Here is a 5,851-nt window from a genome sequence, read left to right as displayed (position 1 = left end):
TGCTACTGTGAGAGGCTACAGTTATTAGGGAACATTGTGTAGAGAATGTAGAACACATACTCATGGGGACAACAAAGGAGTACATCACTTTAAGAGAAAAATAAAATAGTTCCTATCTATCAAGAATCCCTCTAAAGTAGCTGTGCTTTGACCCCAATATGGTAATGTCATTTTGGTCTTCTTCAAGAATGGAAAATCGTCAGTCACCACCACCACCAAATAGCCTCTCATTCAGAAATGCCCCTAGTTACTGCAGCCGAAAGGACCTTTCCTTGCTCTGACCTGCTACATTATATTGTCTGGATCTCCATTATGGCACTTTTTACATCTCATTGTATATTTGTTTCCCCCTCACAAATTAACAAACTCCTTAAGGAGAGTTTTTATTTTTTTTTTATTTTTTTGTACTCCCAGAAGCCCTGAGCACAGAGGCTTGCACCTATGACATGGTCAATAAATATTTGTTGGGTAGTGAATAAAAAAATCAATAAATAGTCTGTTTCTTCTAACCTAGAAGGCCCAAAAATTGAGGAGGGAAGAAGTCTTTGTTCAGCAGTAACCATTCAGTGATTTAGGAGCCATGATTTAGTGGAATGTAGATTGTGAGAAAGCCTGTTCTGAAGAATTAAGCAAGGATAGGTAAACTTAAATGTGGATGATTTATAGAAATAAGTCTGGGAAAAGCCACAAATCAAAGATGAGATCAGACTGAAGCAGCTGAGAAAATAATTCAGACCTTTCTAGAAGAAGGAGCAGGGACCATCAAAAGATTCTTAGAAATGGTTACAACTTCAGTGATTGCATCTTAGCTCAGTGGATGGACATCATGGACATCCCCCATAAGTGAGTGGGGGAGGCTCAAAATTCTAGATCTCAATATCCCTTTCTGAAAGGGTGCTCTAGACCTCAGATTTCCAGAGGAGAAGCCTTAGTATTCCCATGGTCTGGTGTAATAAAAAGAATAAATGATATTGTGTCAGGAAATTTAGGTTTATATCCAAACTCTTCCCTTTATTACCTGTGTGAGCTAGGACAAATTACTAAATCTGTTTGAGCCTCAGTATTTGCTTCTATAAAATAAAGGGTCTAATCATCATCATCATCATCATCATCATCATCATCATCATAATGGCTGATATTTACATAGTGCTTTAAGATTTGCAAAGCATTTTATTTCATTTTATCTCACAACAACACTGGGAGGTAAGTGCTTTTATTATTTCCATTTCACAGATGAGGAAGTCAAGGCAAATAGAGATTAAGTGTATTTGCCCAGAATCATACAATTAATAGGATCTGAGACCAGATATAAATTAGGTTTTTTTTTTACCCTCCCCCCCAGGTCTGAAACTCTCTTCACTTTGCTACCTAGTTGCCTCCTAGGTAATGTTTAAAATCCTTTACAAATGAGATCGTGAGATAATATTTAGTTTAGTATAATATATAACACATAACAATATATATTATTTGTTTAGTATAATATTCAGAACATAGTAGATATTTAAAAGATGCTTGTTTCCTTCCCCTTCCCTTATAGCTCAGTAATCTCTTTATTGACTCATGTCCACAGTAGTGATTTGGGGGAATGTCAGGAATTGTCTGACACATTCTATAGGTTGGGAAAAACACTCTTCCTCTTAGAGAGTTGGGCTCATGCCAAGAGTTCAGTCTAGGATACCCTATAAAAGGTGTTCTTGCAACTAGCTTGTCATTCCTTCTGATTCTTCAGAGAGATTTGTATCTGTGTTGTCTGTGATCCAGGTGAGTATTCCCATGAAAAGAGAGGGGGAGAGTTTTGAATAAGATACTAGAGAAAAAGTGAGAACATAAATCAGGGGAGAGAGATGTAGAAAGGAATGAAGGACAGAAAAGCCAAGAAAAAAAATTAAAAGGGTCCAATTGAGTCAGAATCACGGAAACTTGAGAAAAATATAGGTTGTGCTTTGGTTTTGTTATACGCTCATGGGGAAACTCTGGATCTTCTCATAGCATAAGAAAGGACCTAATATTTGGCAGGAAGGGAGCTGCACAGGTCAGAATTGCTAAAAACAAAACAAAATAAAATCTTAAGGATGTTCTAAGTATGTTTGGGGAGCCAGCCCTCTCCCCTCATCTTGCAACCATATTCTGCCATTCTTTTTGGAGATTCTGCATAATTTACTTAATTCTATATCACATATTCAATTGACATGCTAATGAAGAGTTAATAATATGTGAATTAATTCAAAGCTCATTGTCTGCTTGAAAAATTACAGAGAGTTAGCAAACAGAATGAATTTCTTAAGTCTTTTCTAATTGGGTGTTAGTGTATTCTTGATGTATTTTAGAGTAACTATTGATCCTAACTGAATCTGTGTTTCTTGTACCTTCTAAATTTCTCCATTATCTTCTAGGATTACTGAACTTACCCAAGATGTCCTGCCAGCAGAACCAGCAGCAGTGCCAGCCCCCTCCCAAATGCCCCCCCAAGTCCCCTCCCCAAGCTCCATGCCCTCCTCCTATCACTTCTGGCTGTGGATCCAGTTCTGGAGGATGCAGCAGTGCAGGTTCTGAGAGTGGCTGCTGCCTCTTTTCCCATCATCACAGGAGATCCCATCGATGCAGGCACCGGAGCTCTGATCGCTGTGACAGTGGAAGTGGATTCAACCAGCAGTCTGGGGATTGTGATGGGAGCTCTGGGGGCTGCTGCTGATTCTGTGTCCTTGGCTAAGTTCTGAGCTGGAAGAATCAAAAGGCAATTCTCCCATCTTTGTTTTGCTCCTGGTTCTTTCTCTTTATTTTCTCCCTGGAATCTGAGCCTATAGGATATCTTCAGAAGCCTAAGTTTCATCTTATTTCAAAATTCTAGAGCCCAAACTTGAACTCTAACATCTTACTTCATTTGTTTCACAACAATAAAGCTCTATCAGATCACAATTGTCTCCTATTCTCTGTTCTTCCTCTTTTACAGCCAAAGTCTCCTGGTTATATGCCCCGATCCCAATGCCTTTGCTTTATACCTGCCTCAGATATTTCTGGACAGTGCCTGCCCAGAACTTTCTCTCCATTTAGGTCCAAGAGGACGTTGAACATCAGTGTGTGTTTTATGAAACTGAAAATTGGTTGATTGTGAGCAGTACACTTCCCCAAATAGAAGAAGCTTCCCAAGGCGGATCCCATGGAAAAGAGAGAGGGTCGAAGGGGGTTTTAGATTTTGAGGACCACTCATTTCATGAAATAAAAGACTTATTGGGAAAAATTGAAGATTGTGAATAATATAGGAAAACATACAGACCATGAAGAAGGGAAGACTAAGAAGAGCCCCCACCCCCATCCCAACCTGCTAGTTAGGAACAGACAGTTTGGAGAAACAGGGATTACTTTAGGAAGTAATATTAAATAGAGGTAAAGAAGGCTTCTTAGAATGAGTTTGTATATCTGGAAAGCCCCTGTATTTCATAATTACTGAAATCACCCAGAAATATCCTGCCAGCAAAACCAGCATAGTGCCAGCATTGACTATGGAGTCATTCAAGATGTAGTGGATAAGGGGTGTCAGTTTTTCCTATCCTTTCCCTCCTTGCACTAGTCCTGCCATACATATAATGGCAGAGGTCTATCAATATCGGTCCCCTTGTCTCATGCATCTTTCTTCTTTTCATCAGATTCCTTTCATCCAAGGAAAATTAGGTCCCTCTTTTGCCTTCCAAATCTCAATATCCAAGAACCTCTTCCCTCTACCCCATTCCCCTATCCAGACCCCGTCTCCCTGTTCTACTACCTCTTTAAATCCTGTCCATGCTCTAGATCTCTCTATATATTTTCAACTTCGAGATAAATGATTATTTGTCTCTGTTATTAACTTCCCATCATCAAATTAGGACTAAAGTTTTCCCACTTTATTTTCCTCATTTAGAAATCAGTCTATAGGTTATTTGGGCAGACTTTGAAATGCAGGTCTCATAATAAGATGAAAGCTTGAGTGAAACTAACTCAATTGGAAAATCCAGATCTGATTAAAACATAAAGAAAATTTAGTTTATGTGAATTAGTGGATTCTGATCCATTGTGATTCAGTCAGATAGATCTGGATATAAATGGATTTCCCTTTTTTTCTATATTATTCTAGATGGAGTGATAATACAGGTGAATATAGGTCTTTTTTCTGAATGATCAGAGTCATATTCAGATTTTCATTAGAATAATCTCACCTCTCATTATAATATTCATTCTCTTATTACTTATTAACTAATTAGAATTGGTTGCCACTCTTAGTAACACCCACTCTTCCAGGGACATTTGTAAGCATTGAATGGTTCCGTGAGAGGTCTTTGGCATTTGAGAGTTCCATTACCCTCTTTTATTACCTACTGGCATGATTAATAAAGTAATAATTACCCAAATCTCTTGAACTTTTTGGTCACACCTTCCCCCACATTCTCTCATCAAAGAGAAGCTAGGTCTGCTTTACTAAAACTACAAAGCAATATCATATGTTTGTAAGTTAATACATGCTGAGATGATAGTTGCTCTCTAAAATATGTTCCTCATCCATTTGTATATGTTCAACAATAAAAACAGTGAGACTTGTCAGTTATTTAGAGTTTCAACTTTTTTTAAGTGCCTTCCTTCTAACAACCCTATGATTTCAGGAAGGAGGTGGAGGTCAAAGAAATTAAGACTCTGGGTCATGGATATTCAACTAGTAAGGGAATGTCAGAGACAATACCTGATTTCAGATCTCTTGACTCAAGTCCAAAATTCTACCTGGGAAAAGTCTTATTTCAAAGGAATCATTCTCAAAAAGTAGGATTCCTGGCTTTATGACAAGATATTGCCAAAAGAACATTTGGGAGATGAATGAGGAGTGCTTTTTTTGGTATCCCTAAAACCTTGAGAACTCTATTAGCTAGCTAGCTTTCTGCTTATGAAGGATTCACGCAGACTTCAAAGATGGGGTTATTCATCATGATTTCTGTGAACTTTCTACATAAAGAACCTTTGGGAGTGTACTACTACAAATGGCATTTAAAGGCTGGCAAGACTTGATATTTTAAAGGATAATTAAGGCATGTGATTAAGATGTTACCATTCCATGGTCATTTTCCAGTTTGCTGTGACTTTTAGAAGGGGACAGATCTACCAGATATGCAGAAAATGTTTGGTTTTTGGCAGCATAGAATTTGTGGAAAAGGGCTAGTACAAGTAGCACTTTTAGAAAACCAAATAGAGAACTGGGGAAGAATTTCAATCTCTTTGTTGTTGGTATTCTTTCATTCTTGAAGAGAATAAATGGCATCAGTATAATGAGTTATTCATGAACTGGATTTGAATGGGACAGAGTTGTGCAAAGTCATCATCCACACTCTTTTTTCCAGAGTCATTGAAATTCAGTGGTGAGTCACTGAAGTCAAAGATGACTGATGATAACCTTGGACATGATGGATGGCACTGGCCTTTCTAAATTAAGATTTTTCCGAGATCCCAAGTTGCCTGAGGCAAAGCCTATTCAATGACTCTGAGTTAGGAAGAATAGAGATGAAAAAAATACCAACTGAGTAGGAAATATCACCACAAAAAAACAACAGGAGAGGAAAAGACCTTCAGAGTTTGTGTTCAGAACAGAAAATAATCACTATTTACATTCATTCTAAGCCATCAAAACCTAAACAAATCTGAATCTCTTTCCAACCTTGAGACTGAAGAGAGAAGGAAATAATTAATAGAGGTGTTTGGGAGGATGTGGGAGCTGATATTGGCAAAGAGCTGGATAAGTGTCTCTATGAATATGAGTTTATTCTAATCCATAGTACAGAGCATTTTTTCTCAATAGTATTTTATTTTTCCAATTAAATGTAAAAATAGATTTCTT

The 5,851-nt window shown here is 37.7% G+C and overlaps 1 long non-coding RNA gene across 1 annotated transcript; it reads left to right on the top strand.

Moving 5' to 3' along the window:
- The first annotated feature begins 1,680 nt into the window (after positions 1-1,680).
- LOC141541434 (uncharacterized) lies at positions 1,681-2,916 on the top strand. The gene is made up of 2 exons (XR_012481802.1): positions 1,681-1,761; positions 2,394-2,916. It is a non-coding gene; the product is annotated as an uncharacterized LOC141541434 (long non-coding RNA).
- Positions 2,917-5,851: the final 2,935 nt, after the last annotated feature.

The sequence above is a fragment of the Sminthopsis crassicaudata genome, chromosome 4 (genome assembly GCF_048593235.1).
Source record: "Sminthopsis crassicaudata isolate SCR6 chromosome 4, ASM4859323v1, whole genome shotgun sequence".
Lineage (NCBI taxonomy): Eukaryota > Metazoa > Chordata > Mammalia > Dasyuromorphia > Dasyuridae > Sminthopsis > Sminthopsis crassicaudata.
Note: the sequence above shows the minus strand (reverse complement) of the source record. Positions and strands in the feature narration are given on the sequence as shown.